This window comes from Cryptomeria japonica, unplaced genomic scaffold, assembly GCF_030272615.1.
Source record: "Cryptomeria japonica unplaced genomic scaffold, Sugi_1.0 HiC_scaffold_381, whole genome shotgun sequence".
In the NCBI taxonomy this organism is placed as follows: Eukaryota; Viridiplantae; Streptophyta; class Pinopsida; order Cupressales; family Cupressaceae; genus Cryptomeria; species Cryptomeria japonica.
This window is the reverse complement of record NW_026729202.1, coordinates 118,107-139,017: the sequence shown is the minus strand read 5'-3', so window position 1 is coordinate 139,017 and position 20,911 is coordinate 118,107. Positions and strand designations below refer to the sequence as shown.

Here is a 20,911-nt window from a genome sequence, read left to right as displayed (position 1 = left end):
GTTATGAGCTTGTCGCAGTGTGTACTTAGCAAACCGCGACCCACGTGCGAATCCACCCCGGCCACCCACCCCCGTCGAGGTGCACACCCTCCCTCGCGAAGTGCGCCCCGTTCGCCAAGTGTGAGCCCTGCCCGGGTGCGCGCACCTTGCTAGGGCGTCGGGTGTGCACCCGGCCCGGCCTACGTGCGTGCACCTGGAGGGGGCGTCGTGTGCGTGCAGTGTCCCGTCTGCAACGCGGTGCCCACACACCACCTCGGGCGCAACGACCTGCGCTCACATGTGGGCCGAGTGCACCTTGGTGCATGTTCGGGGCGCCTCGGGTGCACGCTCGATCTTGCCCCGGTGCACCAAGGCGCTCGGTTTGCCCCGGGTGCGCACTTGGTGCAAGGTGGGCACCCAAAATAGGGATCAAGCACCAAAACACAAGTTTCGGGATGCAAAATGGGACCCAAGGACCACAAATGCGTTCCAAGACCCATGATGGGTCCACGAGAACAAAAATGTGTTCCGAGACTTAATAAACAAATATTGGGTTTTAGGAGAAGAAACATGCTCTGATGCCCAAAACGAGAATCGACCCCGAAAAGGCCACAGGCCAAAAGTGGGATGCGAGACAAAAAAAAATGGGACCCGAGGACCAAAATTGGGTTCCCAGGTCGAAGACAGGGCAACCGGACAAGAAACGACCTCTAAGGCTCGAAATGAGTCCCGACGACTAAAACTTGACAAGAAGCACCCATCAGGCACCCAACTCGACACCCATGGGATGCCGACCCACCCGGGCTTCCACCTAGCACACCTTGGCACCCACCCACCCTCGCACCCAACCTCGCACCCAACTTAGCACCTTTGAACCCACATTGGCACTCACCCTGACCCTGGCACCTTGGAACCCACATTGGCACTCACCTTGACCCTGGCACCCACCTTTGCACTCACCTTGGGACCCACCCTGGCTCCCACCTCGGCACCCACCCAGACACCCACCTTGGTTCCTTGGCACCCACCTTGGATCCTTGGCACCCACCCCGACACCCACCTTGGCACGCAACTTGGCTACTTGCCACCCACCTTGGCTCCTTGACGCCCACCCCGACAACCACCCCGTGACCTACCCTGGCTAGGGTTGGTGCACACCCACCCTGGTGCCCACCTTGGCACCCACCCTATGACCCACCTTGGCACGCACCTTAGTACCCACCCCGTTACCCACCCTAGGACCCACCCCGTGACCCACCTTGGCCAGGGTGGGTGCCTTGGTGCGCACAACTTGCCTGGGCTGCACACCAGGGCGGGCTCAAGATGGCACCCGCGTTCCGTTTTTTTCACTATCTTTCAAAACGGAAATTTTAAAATCTCATTTTTTTCTTTTTTTTGCCTTTTCTGGAAATTAGTGAAGGCAGCGCATCAAAGGTGCGCAATGCTGGTGCGAACCCGGGAGCGCTCCGATGTGTGCTCCAAGGTGCGGCGTGCACGAAGTCCGAGCCCGGTTTGCCCCGGGTGCGCACCTCGCGTGCACCTTCGCCGGGGTGAGCACCTTGGCTGGGTTGCGCGCCCTGGTGCGTACCAAGGAGCGCTCTGAAGTGTGCTCCAAGGTGCGGCGTGCACGAAGTCGGAGCCCGGTTTGCCCCGGGTGTGCACCTCGGGTGCGCACCTCGCGTGCACCTTCGCTGCGGTGGGCACCTTGGCTGGGTTGCGCGCCTTGGTGGGCACCATGCAGTGCACGAAGTCGGAGCCCGGTTTGCCCCGGGCGCGCACCTCCGCCAGGGTGGGCACCTTGGTGCGCACAACTTGCCTGGGCTGCGCATCAGGAAGGGCTCAAGATGGCACCCGCGTTCCGTTTTTTTCACTATCTTTCAGAACGGAAATTTTAAAATATCGTTTTTTTTTGCCTTTTCTGGAAATTAGTGAAGGCAGCGCATCAAAGGTGCGCAACGCTGGTGCGAACCTGGGAGCGCTCCGATGTGTGCTCCAAGGTGCGGCGTGCACGAAGTCGGAGCCCGGTTTGCCTCGGGTGCGCCCTGGTGGGCACCATGGTGCGCACCAAGGAGCGCTCCGAAGTGTGCTCCAAGGTGCGGCCTGCACGAAGTCGGAGCCCGGTTTGCCCCGGGTGTGCACCTCGGGTGGGCACCTTGGTGCGCATGCCTTGCCTGGGCTGCGCACCAGGGCGGGCTCAAGATGGCACCCGCGTTCCTTTTTTTTCACTATCTTTCAAAACGGAAATTTTAAAATCTCATTTTTTTTTGCCTTTTTCTGGAAATTAGTGAAGGCAGCGCATCAAAGGTGCGCACCTCGCTGCCCACCACGGTGCGCAACGCCGGTGGGCACCCGGGAGTGCTTCGAAGTGTGCTCCAAGGTGCTGCGTGCACGTTGTCGGAGCCCGGTTTGCCCCGGGTGCGCACCTCGCGTGCACCTTCGTCGGGGTGGGCACCTTGGCTTGGTTTGCCCCGGCTGCGCTCCGAAGCGGGGTTATTGGAGCGCCGCCTCTTTTTTTGTCGGAGCGTTTGGTGGGGTTTCTCGCATTGGCTCTTCCGAGGCCCGGTTGCCACCCTGGCGCGCACGAAGTCGGAAGTAGGGTTAATTGCCCGGGTGCGCACCTTTGCCAGGGTGGCACCTTACCTGGGCTGCGCACCAGGGCGGGCTCAAGATGGCACGCGCGTTCCGTTTTTTTCACTATCTTTCAAAACGGAAATTTTAAAATCTCCTTTTTTTTTTGCCTTTTCTGGAAATTAGTGAAGGCAGCGCATCAAAGGTGCGCACCTCGCTGCCCACCTTGGTGTGCTCTGAGGTGCGCACCCGGGAGCGCTACGAAGTGTGCTCCAAGGTGCGGCGTGCACGTTGTCGGAGCCCGGTTTGCCCCGGGTGCGCACCTCGCCTGCACCTTGGCCGGGGTGGGCACCTTGGCTGGGTTTGCCCAGGGTGCGCTCCGAAGCGGGGTTACTGGAGCGCCCCCTCTTTTTTTGTCAGAGAGTTTGGTGGGGTTTCTCGCATTGGCTCTTCCCAGGCCCGGTTGTTGGGTGCGCTCCCACCCTGGCGCGCGCGAAGTTGGAAGTTGGGTTAATTGCCCGGGCGCGCACCTTCGCCAGGGTGGGCACCTTGGTGCGCAAACCTTGGCTGGGCTGCGCACCAGGGCAGGCTCAAGATGGCACCAGCATTCCCTTTTTCTCACTATCTTTCAAAACGGAAATTTTAAAATCTCGTTTTTTTTTTGCCTTTTATGGAAATTAGTGAAGGCATCGCATCAAAGGTGCGCACCTCGCTGCCCACCTTGGTGTGCTCCGAGGTGCCCACCACGGTGCGCAACGCCGGTGCGAACCCGGGAGCGCCCCGATGTGTGCTCCAAGGTGCGGCGTGCACGAAGTCGGACCCCGGTTTGCCCCGGGTGCGCACCTCGCGTGCACCTTGGTGCGCACACCTTGGCTGGGTTGCGCGGCCTGGTGGGCACCATGGTGCGCACCAAGGAGCGCTCCGAAGTGTGCTCCAAGGTGCGGCGTGCACGAAGTCGGAGCCCGGTTTGCCCCGGGTGCGCACCTTCGCCGCGGTGGGCACCATGGCGTGCACGAAGTCGGAGCCCGGTTTGCCCCGGGTGCGCACCTCGCGTGCACCTTCGCCGGGGTGGGCACCTCGGCTGGGTTGCGCGCCCTGGTGCGCACCAAGGAGCGCTCTGAAGTGTGCTCCAAGGTGCGGCGTGCACGAAGTCGGAGCCCGGTTTGCCCCGGGTGTGCACCTCGCGTGCACCTTCGCTGCGGTGGGCACCTTGGCTGGGTTGCGCGCCTTGGTGGGCACCATGCAGTGCACGAAGTCGGAGCCCGGTTTGCCCCGGGCGCGCACCTCCGCCAGGGTGGGCACCTTGGTGCGCACAACTTGCCTGGGCTGCGCACCAGGAAGGGCTCAAGATGGCACCCGCGTTCCGTTTTTTTCACTATCTTTCAGAACGGAAATTTTAAAATATCATTTTTTTTTGCCTTTTCTGGAAATTAGTGAAGGCAGCGCATCAAAGGTGCGCAACGCTGGTGCGAACCTGGGAGCGCTCCGATGTGTGCTCCAAGGTGCGGCGTGCACGAAGTCGGACCCCGGTTTGCCCCGGGTGCGCACCTCGCGTGCACCTTGGTGCGCACACCTTGGCTGGGTTGCGCGCCCTGGTGGGCACCATGGTGCGCACCAAGGAGCGCTCCGAAGTGTGCTCCAAGGTGCGGCGTGCACGAAGTCGGAGCCCGGTTTGCCCCGGGTGCGCACCTCGCGTGCACCTTCGCCGCGGTGGGCACCATGGCGTGCACGAAGTCGGAGCCCGGTTTGCCCCGGGTGCGCACCTCGCGTGCACCTTCGCCGGGGTGGGCACCTTAGTGTGCAGACCTTGGCTGGGTTGCGCGCCCTGGTGGGCACCATGGTGCGCACCAAGGAGCGCTCCGAAGTGTGCTCCAAGGTGCGGCCTGCACGAAGTCGGAGCCCGGTTTGCCCCGGGTGTGCACCTCGGGTGGGCACCTTGGTGCGCATGCCTTGCCTGGGCTGCGCACCAGGGCGGGCTCAAGATGGCACCCGCGTTCCTTTTTTTTCACTATCTTTCAAAACGGAAATTTTAAAATCTCATTTTTTTTTGCCTTTTTCTGGAAATTAGTGAAGGCAGCGCATCAAAGGTGCGCACCTCGCTGCCCACCACGGTGCGCAACGCCGGTGGGCACCCGGGAGTGCTTCGAAGTGTGCTCCAAGGTGCTGCGTGCACGTTGTCGGAGCCCGGTTTGCCCCGGGTGCGCACCTCGCGTGCACCTTCGTCGGGGTGGGCACCTTGGCTGGGTTTGCCCCGGCTGCGCTCCGAAGCGGGGTTATTGGAGCGCCGCCTCTTTTTTTGTCGGAGCGTTTGGTGGGGTTTCTCGCATTGGCTCTTCCGAGGCCCGGTTGCCACCCTGGCGCGCACGAAGTCGGAAGTAGGGTTAATTGCCCGGGTGCGCACCTTTGCCAGGGTGGGCACCTTACCTGGGCTGCGCACCAGGGCGGGCTCAAGATGGCACGCGCGTTCCGTTTTTTTCACTATCTTTCAAAACGGAAATTTTAAAATCTCCTTTTTTTTTTGCCTTTTCTGGAAATTAGTGAAGGCAGCGCATCAAAGGTGCGCACCTCGCTGCCCACCTTGGTGTGCTCTGAGGTGCGCACCCGGGAGCGCTACGAAGTGTGCTCCAAGGTGCGGCGTGCACGTTGTCGGAGCCCGGTTTGCCCCGGGTGCGCACCTCGCCTGCACCTTGGCCGGGGTGGGCACCTTGGCTGGGTTTGCCCAGGGTGCGCTCCGAAGCGGGGTTACTGGAGCGCCCCCTCTTTTTTTGTCAGAGCGTTTGGTGGGGTTTCTCGCATTGGCTCTTCCCAGGCCCGGTTGTTGGGTGCGCTCCCACCCTGGCGCGCGCGAAGTTGGAAGTTGGGTTAATTGCCCGGGCGCGCACCTTCGCCAGGGTGGGCACCTTGGTGCGCACACCTTGGCTGGGCTGCGCACCAGGGCGGGCTCAAGATGGCACCAGCATTCCCTTTTTCTCACTATCTTTCAAAACGGAAATTTTAAAATCTCGTTTTTTTTTTGCCTTTTATGGAAATTAGTGAAGGCATCGCATCAAAGGTGCGCACCTCGCTGCCCACCTTGGTGTGCTCCGAGGTGCCCACCACGGTGCGCAACGCCGGTGCGAACCCGGGAGCGCCCCGATGTGTGCTCCAAGGTGCGGCGTGCACGAAGTCGGACCCCGGTTTGCCCCGGGTGCGCACCTCGCGTGCACCTTGGTGCGCACACCTTGGCTGGGTTGCGCGGCCTGGTGGGCACCATGGTGCGCACCAAGGAGCGCTCCGAAGTGTGCTCCAAGGTGCGGCGTGCACGAAGTCGGAGCCCGGTTTGCCCCGGGTACGCACCTCGCGTGCACCTTCGCCGGGGTGGGCACCTCGGCTGGGTTGCGCGCCCTGGTGCGCACCAAGGAGCGCTCCGAAGTGTGCTCCAAGGTGCGGCGTGCACGAAGTCGGAGCCCGGTTTGCCCCGGGTGCGCACCTTCGCCGCGGTGCGCACCATGGCGTGCACGAAGTCGGAGCCCGGTTTGCCCCGGGTGCGCACCTCGCGTGCACCTTCGGCGGGGTTGCGCGCCCTGGTGGGCACCATGGTGCGCACCAAGGAGCGCTCCGAAGTGTGCTCCAAGGTGCGGCGTGCACGAAGTCGGAGCCCGGTTTGCCCCGGGTGCGCACCTCGCGTGCACCTTCGGCGGGGTTGCGCGCCCTGGTGGGCACCATGGTGCGCACCAAGGAGCGCTCCGAAGTGTGCTCCAAGGTGCGGCGTGCACGAAGTCGGAGCCCGGTTTGCCCCGGGTGCGCACCTCGCGTGCACCTTCGCCGCGGTGGGCACCATGGCGTGCACGAAGTCGGAGCCCGGTTTGCCCCGGGTGCGCACCTCGCGTGCACCTTCGCCGGGGTGGGCACCTCGGCTGGGTTGCGCGCCCTGGTGCGCACCAAGGAGCGCTCCGAAGTGTGCTCCAAGGTGCGGCGTGCACGAAGTCGGAGCCCGGTTTGCCCCGGGTGCGCACCTCGCGTGCACCTTCGCCAGGGTGGGCACCTCGGTGCGCACACCTTCTCAATGTTTTCTTGCCTTTTCTGGAAATTGGTGAAGGCAGCGCATCAAAGGTGCGCACCTCGGTGTGCTCCGAGGTGCGAACCCGAGAGCGCTCCGAGGTGCCCACGAAGTCGAAAGTCGGGTTAATTGCATTGTTTTCCCCGGGTGCGCTCCGAGGTGCGCAACATCGGCGCGCACCAAGGAGGGCTCCGAAGTGTGCTCCAAGGTGCGCACGATGGCGTGCACCTCTGGTGCGCACGATTCGGAGCTCGGTTTGACCGGGGTGCGCACACCTTGGCTGGGTTGCGCACCTTTTGTGCGCTCCAAGGTGCGCACGAAGTCGGAGCTCGGTTTGCCCCGGGTGCGCACCTTCGCCAGGGTGCGCACCTTGATGCGCACGCCTTGGCTGGGCTGCGCACCTTGGTGGGCGCCATGGTGCGCACCTTTCGTGCGCTCCAAGGTGCGCACGAAGTCGGAGCTCGGTTTGCCCCGGGTGCGCACCTTGGTGGGCGCCATGGTGCACTCCGAGGTGCCCAAGATTGGTGCGCACCAAGGAGCGCTCCGAAGTGCGCTCCAAGGTGCGCGCGAAGTCGAAAGTTGGGTTAATTGTCCGGTTTGCCTCGGGTGCGCACCTTGCGTGCACCTTCGCCAGGGTGGGCGCCTTGGTGCGCACACCTTGGCTGGGCTGCGCACACCTTGGCACCCGCGTTTCCTTCATTTTAAATTTTTTTTTTTTACAATCTCTCAAGTGGGAAATTCTATAATCTCAACTTTTTTTGCCTTTTCAGGAAACTTTTGAATGGAGCGCATCATTGGTGCGCTCCGAAGTGTGCTCCAAAGCTCTCTCCAGCTGCGTGCACCTGCCCCGGCCGCGCACCCGGCCCCGCCCAGCTTCGCTCACCTGTCCCGGGCGTCTGGTGCGGAACCTTAGAGTAAGAAACATCACCGTGCACCTTGGCCAACGTGCGCGACTCGACCGAGCGCGCACTGGCCGAGGTGCACACCGATTTCACCTGGGTGCGCGCGCAGCACCTCGGGCGCACCGGGGTGCGCGCACAACGCCCGGGTTGCACCGTGGCCTGTGTGCTCGGGGCGCCTCGGGTGCGCGCTCGGTGTCGCCCCCGCGCGCGCGGTAGTGCGGGCAGCGCACCCCGGCCCGGCCCGGCCCCGACGAGAACGCAAACGGGCAAAAGGTTTATTCAAATAGCATTGCGACGCCCGGCGAAAAACTAAAAAAGGGTGCAACACCGGGACTTCCCGGGAGGTCACCCATCCCAGTACTACTCCGGCCCAAGCGCGCTTAACTGCGGAGTTCTGATGGGATCCGGTGCACTAACGCTGGTATGATCGCACCCGTTATGAGCTTGTCGCAGTGTGTACTTAGCAAACCGCGACCCACGTGCGAATCCACCCCGGCCACCCACCCCCGTCGAGGTGCACACCCTCCCTCGCGAAGTGCGCCCCGTTCGCCAAGTGTGAGCCCTGCCCGGGTGCGCGCACCTTGCTAGGGCGTCGGGTGTGCACCCGGCCCGGCCTACGTGCGTGCACCTGGAGGGGGCGTCGTGTGCGTGCAGTGTCCCGTCTGCAACGCGGTGCCCACACACCACCTCGGGCGCAACGACCTGCGCTCACATGTGGGCCGAGTGCACCTTGGTGCATGTTCGGGGCGCCTCGGGTGCACGCTCGATCTTGCCCCGGTGCACCAAGGCGCTCGGTTTGCCCCGGGTGCGCACTTGGTGCAAGGTGGGCACCCAAAATAGGGATCAAGCACCAAAACACAAGTTTCGGGATGCAAAATGGGACCCAAGGACCACAAATGCGTTCCAAGACCCATGATGGGTCCACGAGAACAAAAATGTGTTCCGAGACTTAATAAACAAATATTGGGTTTTAGGAGAAGAAACATGCTCTGATGCCCAAAACGAGAATCGACCCCGAAAAGGCCACAGGCCAAAAGTGGGATGCGAGACAAAAAAAAATGGGACCCGAGGACCAAAATTGGGTTCCCAGGTCGAAGACAGGGCAACCGGACAAGAAACGACCTCTAAGGCTCGAAATGAGTCCCGACGACTAAAACTTGACAAGAAGCACCCATCAGGCACCCAACTCGACACCCATGGGATGCCGACCCACCCGGGCTTCCACCTAGCACACCTTGGCACCCACCCACCCTCGCACCCAACCTCGCACCCAACTTAGCACCTTTGAACCCACATTGGCACTCACCCTGACCCTGGCACCTTGGAACCCACATTGGCACTCACCTTGACCCTGGCACCCACCTTTGCACTCACCTTGGGACCCACCCTGGCTCCCACCTCGGCACCCACCCAGACACCCACCTTGGTTCCTTGGCACCCACCTTGGATCCTTGGCACCCACCCCGACACCCACCTTGGCACGCAACTTGGCTACTTGCCACCCACCTTGGCTCCTTGACGCCCACCCCGACAACCACCCCGTGACCTACCCTGGCTAGGGTTGGTGCACACCCACCCTGGTGCCCACCTTGGCACCCACCCTATGACCCACCTTGGCACGCACCTTAGTACCCACCCCGTTACCCACCCTAGGACCCACCCCGTGACCCACCTTGGCCAGGGTGGGTGCCTTGGTGCGCACAACTTGCCTGGGCTGCACACCAGGGCGGGCTCAAGATGGCACCCGCGTTCCGTTTTTTTCACTATCTTTCAAAACGGAAATTTTAAAATCTCATTTTTTTCTTTTTTTTGCCTTTTCTGGAAATTAGTGAAGGCAGCGCATCAAAGGTGCGCAATGCTGGTGCGAACCCGGGAGCGCTCCGATGTGTGCTCCAAGGTGCGGCGTGCACGAAGTCCGAGCCCGGTTTGCCCCGGGTGCGCACCTCGCGTGCACCTTCGCCGGGGTGAGCACCTTGGCTGGGTTGCGCGCCCTGGTGCGTACCAAGGAGCGCTCTGAAGTGTGCTCCAAGGTGCGGCGTGCACGAAGTCGGAGCCCGGTTTGCCCCGGGTGTGCACCTCGGGTGCGCACCTCGCGTGCACCTTCGCTGCGGTGGGCACCTTGGCTGGGTTGCGCGCCTTGGTGGGCACCATGCAGTGCACGAAGTCGGAGCCCGGTTTGCCCCGGGCGCGCACCTCCGCCAGGGTGGGCACCTTGGTGCGCACAACTTGCCTGGGCTGCGCATCAGGAAGGGCTCAAGATGGCACCCGCGTTCCGTTTTTTTCACTATCTTTCAGAACGGAAATTTTAAAATATCGTTTTTTTTTGCCTTTTCTGGAAATTAGTGAAGGCAGCGCATCAAAGGTGCGCAACGCTGGTGCGAACCTGGGAGCGCTCCGATGTGTGCTCCAAGGTGCGGCGTGCACGAAGTCGGAGCCCGGTTTGCCTCGGGTGCGCCCTGGTGGGCACCATGGTGCGCACCAAGGAGCGCTCCGAAGTGTGCTCCAAGGTGCGGCCTGCACGAAGTCGGAGCCCGGTTTGCCCCGGGTGTGCACCTCGGGTGGGCACCTTGGTGCGCATGCCTTGCCTGGGCTGCGCACCAGGGCGGGCTCAAGATGGCACCCGCGTTCCTTTTTTTTCACTATCTTTCAAAACGGAAATTTTAAAATCTCATTTTTTTTTGCCTTTTTCTGGAAATTAGTGAAGGCAGCGCATCAAAGGTGCGCACCTCGCTGCCCACCACGGTGCGCAACGCCGGTGGGCACCCGGGAGTGCTTCGAAGTGTGCTCCAAGGTGCTGCGTGCACGTTGTCGGAGCCCGGTTTGCCCCGGGTGCGCACCTCGCGTGCACCTTCGTCGGGGTGGGCACCTTGGCTTGGTTTGCCCCGGCTGCGCTCCGAAGCGGGGTTATTGGAGCGCCGCCTCTTTTTTTGTCGGAGCGTTTGGTGGGGTTTCTCGCATTGGCTCTTCCGAGGCCCGGTTGCCACCCTGGCGCGCACGAAGTCGGAAGTAGGGTTAATTGCCCGGGTGCGCACCTTTGCCAGGGTGGCACCTTACCTGGGCTGCGCACCAGGGCGGGCTCAAGATGGCACGCGCGTTCCGTTTTTTTCACTATCTTTCAAAACGGAAATTTTAAAATCTCCTTTTTTTTTTGCCTTTTCTGGAAATTAGTGAAGGCAGCGCATCAAAGGTGCGCACCTCGCTGCCCACCTTGGTGTGCTCTGAGGTGCGCACCCGGGAGCGCTACGAAGTGTGCTCCAAGGTGCGGCGTGCACGTTGTCGGAGCCCGGTTTGCCCCGGGTGCGCACCTCGCCTGCACCTTGGCCGGGGTGGGCACCTTGGCTGGGTTTGCCCAGGGTGCGCTCCGAAGCGGGGTTACTGGAGCGCCCCCTCTTTTTTTGTCAGAGAGTTTGGTGGGGTTTCTCGCATTGGCTCTTCCCAGGCCCGGTTGTTGGGTGCGCTCCCACCCTGGCGCGCGCGAAGTTGGAAGTTGGGTTAATTGCCCGGGCGCGCACCTTCGCCAGGGTGGGCACCTTGGTGCGCAAACCTTGGCTGGGCTGCGCACCAGGGCGGGCTCAAGATGGCACCAGCATTCCCTTTTTCTCACTATCTTTCAAAACGGAAATTTTAAAATCTCGTTTTTTTTTTGCCTTTTATGGAAATTAGTGAAGGCATCGCATCAAAGGTGCGCACCTCGCTGCCCACCTTGGTGTGCTCCGAGGTGCCCACCACGGTGCGCAACGCCGGTGCGAACCCGGGAGCGCCCCGATGTGTGCTCCAAGGTGCGGCGTGCACGAAGTCGGACCCCGGTTTGCCCCGGGTGCGCACCTCGCGTGCACCTTGGTGCGCACACCTTGGCTGGGTTGCGCGGCCTGGTGGGCACCATGGTGCGCACCAAGGAGCGCTCCGAAGTGTGCTCCAAGGTGCGGCGTGCACGAAGTCGGAGCCCGGTTTGCCCCGGGTGCGCACCTTCGCCGCGGTGGGCACCATGGCGTGCACGAAGTCGGAGCCCGGTTTGCCCCGGGTGCGCACCTCGCGTGCACCTTCGCCGGGGTGGGCACCTCGGCTGGGTTGCGCGCCCTGGTGCGCACCAAGGAGCGCTCTGAAGTGTGCTCCAAGGTGCGGCGTGCACGAAGTCGGAGCCCGGTTTGCCCCGGGTGTGCACCTCGCGTGCACCTTCGCTGCGGTGGGCACCTTGGCTGGGTTGCGCGCCTTGGTGGGCACCATGCAGTGCACGAAGTCGGAGCCCGGTTTGCCCCGGGCGCGCACCTCCGCCAGGGTGGGCACCTTGGTGCGCACAACTTGCCTGGGCTGCGCACCAGGAAGGGCTCAAGATGGCACCCGCGTTCCGTTTTTTTCACTATCTTTCAGAACGGAAATTTTAAAATATCGTTTTTTTTTGCCTTTTCTGGAAATTAGTGAAGGCAGCGCATCAAAGGTGCGCAACGCTGGTGCGAACCTGGGAGCGCTCCGATGTGTGCTCCAAGGTGCGGCGTGCACGAAGTCGGACCCCGGTTTGCCCCGGGTGCGCACCTCGCGTGCACCTTGGTGCGCACACCTTGGCTGGGTTGCGCGCCCTGGTGGGCACCATGGTGCGCACCAAGGAGCGCTCCGAAGTGTGCTCCAAGGTGCGGCGTGCACGAAGTCGGAGCCCGGTTTGCCCCGGGTGCGCACCTCGCGTGCACCTTCGCCGCGGTGGGCACCATGGCGTGCACGAAGTCGGAGCCCGGTTTGCCCCGGGTGCGCACCTCGCGTGCACCTTCGCCGGGGTGGGCACCTTAGTGTGCAGACCTTGGCTGGGTTGCGCGCCCTGGTGGGCACCATGGTGCGCACCAAGGAGCGCTCCGAAGTGTGCTCCAAGGTGCGGCCTGCACGAAGTCGGAGCCCGGTTTGCCCCGGGTGTGCACCTCGGGTGGGCACCTTGGTGCGCATGCCTTGCCTGGGCTGCGCACCAGGGCGGGCTCAAGATGGCACCCGCGTTCCTTTTTTTTCACTATCTTTCAAAACGGAAATTTTAAAATCTCATTTTTTTTTGCCTTTTTCTGGAAATTAGTGAAGGCAGCGCATCAAAGGTGCGCACCTCGCTGCCCACCACGGTGCGCAACGCCGGTGGGCACCCGGGAGTGCTTCGAAGTGTGCTCCAAGGTGCTGCGTGCACGTTGTCGGAGCCCGGTTTGCCCCGGGTGCGCACCTCGCGTGCACCTTCGTCGGGGTGGGCACCTTGGCTGGGTTTGCCCCGGCTGCGCTCCGAAGCGGGGTTATTGGAGCGCCGCCTCTTTTTTTGTCGGAGCGTTTGGTGGGGTTTCTCGCATTGGCTCTTCCGAGGCCCGGTTGCCACCCTGGCGCGCACGAAGTCGGAAGTAGGGTTAATTGCCCGGGTGCGCACCTTTGCCAGGGTGGGCACCTTACCTGGGCTGCGCACCAGGGCGGGCTCAAGATGGCACGCGCGTTCCGTTTTTTTCACTATCTTTCAAAACGGAAATTTTAAAATCTCCTTTTTTTTTTGCCTTTTCTGGAAATTAGTGAAGGCAGCGCATCAAAGGTGCGCACCTCGCTGCCCACCTTGGTGTGCTCTGAGGTGCGCACCCGGGAGCGCTACGAAGTGTGCTCCAAGGTGCGGCGTGCACGTTGTCGGAGCCCGGTTTGCCCCGGGTGCGCACCTCGCCTGCACCTTGGCCGGGGTGGGCACCTTGGCTGGGTTTGCCCAGGGTGCGCTCCGAAGCGGGGTTACTGGAGCGCCCCCTCTTTTTTTGTCAGAGCGTTTGGTGGGGTTTCTCGCATTGGCTCTTCCCAGGCCCGGTTGTTGGGTGCGCTCCCACCCTGGCGCGCGCGAAGTTGGAAGTTGGGTTAATTGCCCGGGCGCGCACCTTCGCCAGGGTGGGCACCTTGGTGCGCACACCTTGGCTGGGCTGCGCACCAGGGCGGGCTCAAGATGGCACCAGCATTCCCTTTTTCTCACTATCTTTCAAAACGGAAATTTTAAAATCTCGTTTTTTTTTTGCCTTTTATGGAAATTAGTGAAGGCATCGCATCAAAGGTGCGCACCTCGCTGCCCACCTTGGTGTGCTCCGAGGTGCCCACCACGGTGCGCAACGCCGGTGCGAACCCGGGAGCGCCCCGATGTGTGCTCCAAGGTGCGGCGTGCACGAAGTCGGACCCCGGTTTGCCCCGGGTGCGCACCTCGCGTGCACCTTGGTGCGCACACCTTGGCTGGGTTGCGCGGCCTGGTGGGCACCATGGTGCGCACCAAGGAGCGCTCCGAAGTGTGCTCCAAGGTGCGGCGTGCACGAAGTCGGAGCCCGGTTTGCCCCGGGTACGCACCTCGCGTGCACCTTCGCCGGGGTGGGCACCTCGGCTGGGTTGCGCGCCCTGGTGCGCACCAAGGAGCGCTCCGAAGTGTGCTCCAAGGTGCGGCGTGCACGAAGTCGGAGCCCGGTTTGCCCCGGGTGCGCACCTTCGCCGCGGTGCGCACCATGGCGTGCACGAAGTCGGAGCCCGGTTTGCCCCGGGTGCGCACCTCGCGTGCACCTTCGGCGGGGTTGCGCGCCCTGGTGGGCACCATGGTGCGCACCAAGGAGCGCTCCGAAGTGTGCTCCAAGGTGCGGCGTGCACGAAGTCGGAGCCCGGTTTGCCCCGGGTGCGCACCTCGCGTGCACCTTCGGCGGGGTTGCGCGCCCTGGTGGGCACCATGGTGCGCACCAAGGAGCGCTCCGAAGTGTGCTCCAAGGTGCGGCGTGCACGAAGTCGGAGCCCGGTTTGCCCCGGGTGCGCACCTCGCGTGCACCTTCGCCGCGGTGGGCACCATGGCGTGCACGAAGTCGGAGCCCGGTTTGCCCCGGGTGCGCACCTCGCGTGCACCTTCGCCGGGGTGGGCACCTCGGCTGAGTTGCGCGCCCTGGTGCGCACCAAGGAGCGCTCCGAAGTGTGCTCCAAGGTGCGGCGTGCACGAAGTCGGAGCCCGGTTTGCCCCGGGTGCGCACCTCGCGTGCACCTTCGCCAGGGTGGGCACCTCGGTGCGCACACCTTCTCAATGTTTTCTTGCCTTTTCTGGAAATTGGTGAAGGCAGCGCATCAAAGGTGCGCACCTCGGTGTGCTCCGAGGTGCGAACCCGAGAGCGCTCCGAGGTGCCCACGAAGTCGAAAGTCGGGTTAATTGCATTGTTTTCCCCGGGTGCGCTCCGAGGTGCGCAACATCGGCGCGCACCAAGGAGGGCTCCGAAGTGTGCTCCAAGGTGCGCACGATGGCGTGCACCTCTGGTGCGCACGATTCGGAGCTCGGTTTGACCGGGGTGCGCACACCTTGGCTGGGTTGCGCACCTTTTGTGCGCTCCAAGGTGCGCACGAAGTCGGAGCTCGGTTTGCCCCAGGTGCGCACCTTCGCCAGGGTGCGCACCTTGATGCGCACGCCTTGGCTGGGCTGCGCACCTTGGTGGGCGCCATGGTGCGCACCTTTCGTGCGCTCCAAGGTGCGCACGAAGTCGGAGCTCGGTTTGCCCCGGGTGCGCACCTTGGTGGGCGCCATGGTGCACTCCGAGGTGCCCAAGATTGGTGCGCACCAAGGAGCGCTCCGAAGTGCGCTCCAAGGTGCGCGCGAAGTCGAAAGTTGGGTTAATTGTCCGGTTTGCCTCGGGTGCGCACCTTGCGTGCACCTTCGCCAGGGTGGGCGCCTTGGTGCGCACACCTTGGCTGGGCTGCGCACACCTTGGCACCCGCGTTTCCTTCATTTTAAATTTTTTTTTTTTACAATCTCTCAAGTGGGAAATTCTATAATCTCAACTTTTTTTGCCTTTTCAGGAAACTTTTGAATGGAGCGCATCATTGGTGCGCTCCGAAGTGTGCTCCAAAGCTCTCTCCAGCTGCGTGCACCTGCCCCGGCCGCGCACCCGGCCCCGCCCAGCTTCGCTCACCTGTCCCGGGCGTCTGGTGCGGAACCTTAGAGTAAGAAACATCACCGTGCACCTTGGCCAACGTGCGCGACTCGACCGAGCGCGCACTGGCCGAGGTGCACACCGATTTCACCTGGGTGCGCGCGCAGCACCTCGGGCGCACCGGGGTGCGCGCACAACGCCCGGGTTGCACCGTGGCCTGTGTGCTCGGGGCGCCTCGGGTGCGCGCTCGGTGTCGCCCCCGCGCGCGCGGTAGTGCGGGCAGCGCACCCCGGCCCGGCCCGGCCCCGACGAGAACGCAAACGGGCAAAAGGTTTATTCAAATAGCATTGCGACGCCCGGCGAAAAACTAAAAAAGGGTGCAACACCGGGACTTCCCGGGAGGTCACCCATCCCAGTACTACTCCGGCCCAAGCGCGCTTAACTGCAGAGTTCTGATGGGATCCGGTGCACTAACGCTGGTATGATCGCACCCGTTATGAGCTTGTCGCAGTGTGTACTTAGCAAACCGCGACCCACGTGCGAATCCACCCCGGCCACCCACCCCCGTCGAGGTGCACACCCTCCCTCGCGAAGTGCGCCCCGTTCGCCAAGTGTGAGCCCTGCCCGGGTGCGCGCACCTTGCTAGGGCGTCGGGTGTGCACCCGGCCCGGCCTACGTGCGTGCACCTGGAGGGGGCGTCGTGTGCGTGCAGTGTCCCGTCTGCAACGCGGTGCCCACACACCACCTCGGGCGCAACGACCTGCGCTCACATGTGGGCCGAGTGCACCTTGGTGCATGTTCGGGGCGCCTCGGGTGCACGCTCGATCTTGCCCCGGTGCACCAAGGCGCTCGGTTTGCCCCGGGTGCGCACTTGGTGCAAGGTGGGCACCCAAAATAGGGATCAAGCACCAAAACACAAGTTTCGGGATGCAAAATGGGACCCAAGGACCACAAATGCGTTCCAAGACCCATGATGGGTCCACGAGAACAAAAATGTGTTCCGAGACTTAATAAACAAATATTGGGTTTTAGGAGAAGAAACATGCTCTGATGCCCAAAACGAGAATCGACCCCGAAAAGGCCACAGGCCAAAAGTGGGATGCGAGACAAAAAAAAATGGGACCCGAGGACCAAAATTGGGTTCCCAGGTCGAAGACAGGGCAACCGGACAAGAAACGACCTCTAAGGCTCGAAATGAGTCCCGACGACTAAAACTTGACAAGAAGCACCCATCAGGCACCCAACTCGACACCCATGGGATGCCGACCCACCCGGGCTTCCACCTAGCACACCTTGGCACCCACCCACCCTCGCACCCAACCTCGCACCCAACTTAGCACCTTTGAACCCACATTGGCACTCACCCTGACCCTGGCACCTTGGAACCCACATTGGCACTCACCTTGACCCTGGCACCCACCTTTGCACTCACCTTGGGACCCACCCTGGCTCCCACCTCGGCACCCACCCAGACACCCACCTTGGTTCCTTGGCACCCACCTTGGATCCTTGGCACCCACCCCGACACCCACCTTGGCACGCAACTTGGCTACTTGCCACCCACCTTGGCTCCTTGACGCCCACCCCGACAACCACCCCGTGACCTACCCTGGCTAGGGTTGGTGCACACCCACCCTGGTGCCCACCTTGGCACCCACCCTATGACCCACCTTGGCACGCACCTTAGTACCCACCCCGTTACCCACCCTAGGACCCACCCCGTGACCCACCTTGGCCAGGGTGGGTGCCTTGGTGCGCACAACTTGCCTGGGCTGCACACCAGGGCGGGCTCAAGATGGCACCCGCGTTCCGTTTTTTTCACTATCTTTCAAAACGGAAATTTTAAAATCTCATTTTTTTCTTTTTTTTGCCTTTTCTGGAAATTAGTGAAGGCAGCGCATCAAAGGTGCGCAATGCTGGTGCGAACCCGGGAGCGCTCCGATGTGTGCTCCAAGGTGCGGCGTGCACGAAGTCCGAGCCCGGTTTGCCCCGGGTGCGCACCTCGCGTGCACCTTCGCCGGGGTGAGCACCTTGGCTGGGTTGCGCGCCCTGGTGCGTACCAAGGAGCGCTCTGAAGTGTGCTCCAAGGTGCGGCGTGCACGAAGTCGGAGCCCGGTTTGCCCCGGGTGTGCACCTCGGGTGCGCACCTCGCGTGCACCTTCGCTGCGGTGGGCACCTTGGCTGGGTTGCGCGCCTTGGTGGGCACCATGCAGTGCACGAAGTCGGAGCCCGGTTTGCCCCGGGCGCGCACCTCCGCCAGGGTGGGCACCTTGGTGCGCACAACTTGCCTGGGCTGCGCATCAGGAAGGGCTCAAGATGGCACCCGCGTTCCGTTTTTTTCACTATCTTTCAGAACGGAAATTTTAAAATATCGTTTTTTTTTGCCTTTTCTGGAAATTAGTGAAGGCAGCGCATCAAAGGTGCGCAACGCTGGTGCGAACCTGGGAGCGCTCCGATGTGTGCTCCAAGGTGCGGCGTGCACGAAGTCGGAGCCCGGTTTGCCTCGGGTGCGCCCTGGTGGGCACCATGGTGCGCACCAAGGAGCGCTCCGAAGTGTGCTCCAAGGTGCGGCCTGCACGAAGTCGGAGCCCGGTTTGCCCCGGGTGTGCACCTCGGGTGGGCACCTTGGTGCGCATGCCTTGCCTGGGCTGCGCACCAGGGCGGGCTCAAGATGGCACCCGCGTTCCTTTTTTTTCACTATCTTTCAAAACGGAAATTTTAAAATCTCATTTTTTTTTGCCTTTTTCTGGAAATTAGTGAAGGCAGCGCATCAAAGGTGCGCACCTCGCTGCCCACCACGGTGCGCAACGCCGGTGGGCACCCGGGAGTGCTTCGAAGTGTGCTCCAAGGTGCTGCGTGCACGTTGTCGGAGCCCGGTTTGCCCCGGGTGCGCACCTCGCGTGCACCTTCGTCGGGGTGGGCACCTTGGCTTGGTTTGCCCCGGCTGCGCTCCGAAGCGGGGTTATTGGAGCGCCGCCTCTTTTTTTGTCGGAGCGTTTGGTGGGGTTTCTCGCATTGGCTCTTCCGAGGCCCGGTTGCCACCCTGGCGCGCACGAAGTCGGAAGTAGGGTTAATTGCCCGGGTGCGCACCTTTGCCAGGGTGGCACCTTACCTGGGCTGCGCACCAGGGCGGGCTCAAGATGGCACGCGCGTTCCGTTTTTTTCACTATCTTTCAAAACGGAAATTTTAAAATCTCCTTTTTTTTTTGCCTTTTCTGGAAATTAGTGAAGGCAGCGCATCAAAGGTGCGCACCTCGCTGCCCACCTTGGTGTGCTCTGAGGTGCGCACCCGGGAGCGCTACGAAGTGTGCTCCAAGGTGCGGCGTGCACGTTGTCGGAGCCCGGTTTGCCCCGGGTGCGCACCTCGCCTGCACCTTGGCCGGGGTGGGCACCTTGGCTGGGTTTGCCCAGGGTGCGCTCCGAAGCGGGGTTACTGGAGCGCCCCCTCTTTTTTTGTCAGAGAGTTTGGTGGGGTTTCTCGCATTGGCTCTTCCCAGGCCCGGTTGTTGGGTGCGCTCCCACCCTGGCGCGCGCGAAGTTGGAAGTTGGGTTAATTGCCCGGGCGCGCACCTTCGCCAGGGTGGGCACCTTGGTGCGCAAACCTTGGCTGGGCTGCGCACCAGGGCGGGCTCAAGATGGCACCAGCATTCCCTTTTTCTCACTATCTTTCAAAACGGAAATTTTAAAATCTCGTTTTTTTTTTGCCTTTTATGGAAATTAGTGAAGGCATCGCATCAAAGGTGCGCACCTCGCTGCCCACCTTGGTGTGCTCCGAGGTGCCCACCACGGTGCGCAACGCCGGTGCGAACCCGGGAGCGCCCCGATGTGTGCTCCAAGGTGCGGCGTGCACGAAGTCGGACCCCGGTTTGCCCCGGGTGCGCACCTCGCGTGCACCTTGGTGCGCACACCTTGGCTGGGTTGCGCGGCCTGGTGGGCACCATGGTGCGCACCAAGGAGCGCTCCGAAGTGTGCTCCAAGGTGCGGCGTGCACGAAGTCGGAGCCCGGTTTGCCCCGGGTGCGCACCTTCGCCGCGGTGGGCACCATGGCGTGCACGAAGTCGGAGCCCGGTTTGCCCCGGGTGCGCACCTCGCGTGCACCTTCGCCGGGGTGGGCACCTCGGCTGGGTTGCGCGCCCTGGTGCGCACCAAGGAGCGCTCTGAAGTGTGCTCCAAGGTGCGGCGTGCACGAAGTCGGAGCCCGGTTTGCCCCGGGTGTGCACCTCGCGTGCACCTTCGCTGCGGTGGGCACCTTGGCTGGGTTGCGCGCCTTGGTGGGCACCATGCAGTGCACGAAGTCGGAGCCCGGTTTGCCCCGGGCGCGCACCTCCGCCAGGGTGGGCACCTTGGTGCGCACAACTTGCCTGGGCTGCGCACCAGGAAGGGCTCAAGATGGCACCCGCGTTCCGTTTTTTTCACTATCTTTCAGAACGGAAATTTTAAAATATCGTTTTTTTTTGCCTTTTCTGGAAATTAGTGAAGGCAGCGCATCAAAGGTGCGCAACGCTGGTGCGAACCTGGGAGCGCTCCGATGTGTGCTCCAAGGTGCGGCGTGCACGAAGTCGGACCCCGGTTTGCCCCGGGTGCGCACCTCGCGTGCACCTTGGTGCGCACACCTTGGCTGGGTTGCGCGCCCTGGTGGGCACCATGGTGCGCACCAAGGAGCGCTCCGAAGTGTGCTCCAAGGTGCGGCGTGCACGAAGTCGGAGCCCGGTTTGCCCCGGGTGCGCACCTCGCGTGCACCTTCGCCGCGGTGGGCACCATGGCGTGCACGAAGTCGGAGCCCGGTTTGCCCCGGGTGCGCACCTCGCGTGCACCTTCGCCGGGGTGGGCACCTTAGTGTGCAGACCTTGGCTGGGTTGCGCGCCCTGGTGGGCACCATGGTGCGCACCAAGGAGCGCTCCGAAGTGTGCTCCAAGGTGCGGCCTGCACGAAGTCGGAGCCCGGTTTGCCCCGGGTGTGCACCTCGGGTGGGCACCTTGGTGCGCATGCCTTGCCTGGGCTGCGCACCAGGGCGGGCTCAAGATGGCACCCGCGTTCCTTTTTTTTCACTATCTTTCAAAACGGAAATTTTAAAATCTCATTTTTTTTTGCCTTTTTCTGGAAATTAGTGAAGGCAGCGCATCAAAGGTGCGCACCTCGCTGCCCACCACGGTGCGCAACGCCGGTGGGCACCCGGGAGTGCTTCGAAGTGTGCTCCAAGGTGCTGCGTGCACGTTGTCGGAGCCCGGTTTGCCCCGGGTGCGCACCTCGCGTGCACCTTCGTCGGGGTGGGCACCTTGGCTGGGTTTGCCCCGGCTGCGCTCCGAAGCGGGGTTATTGGAGCGCCGCCTCTTTTTTTGTCGGAGCGTTTGGTGGGGTTTCTCGCATTGGCTCTTCCGAGGCCCGGTTGCCACCCTGGCGCGCACGAAGTCGGAAGTAGGGTTAATTGCCCGGGTGCGCACCTTTGCCAGGGTGGGCACCTTACCTGGGCTGCGCACCAGGGCGGGCTCAAGATGGCACGCGCGTTCCGTTTTTTTCACTATCTTTCAAAACGGAAATTTTAAAATCTCCTTTTTTTT

At 62.5% G+C, this 20,911-nt stretch overlaps 2 non-coding genes across 2 annotated transcripts; both read right to left on the bottom strand.

Moving 5' to 3' along the window:
- Window positions 1-7,804: 7,804 nt before the first annotated feature.
- LOC131871237 (5S ribosomal RNA) lies at window positions 7,805-7,923 on the bottom strand. Its single transcript, XR_009369502.1, has one exon. It is a non-coding gene; the product is annotated as a 5S ribosomal RNA (ribosomal RNA).
- A 7,804-nt stretch (window positions 7,924-15,727) lies between these two features.
- Window positions 15,728-15,846, bottom strand: LOC131871239 (5S ribosomal RNA). Its single transcript, XR_009369504.1, has one exon. It is a non-coding gene; the product is annotated as a 5S ribosomal RNA (ribosomal RNA).
- Window positions 15,847-20,911: the final 5,065 nt, after the last annotated feature.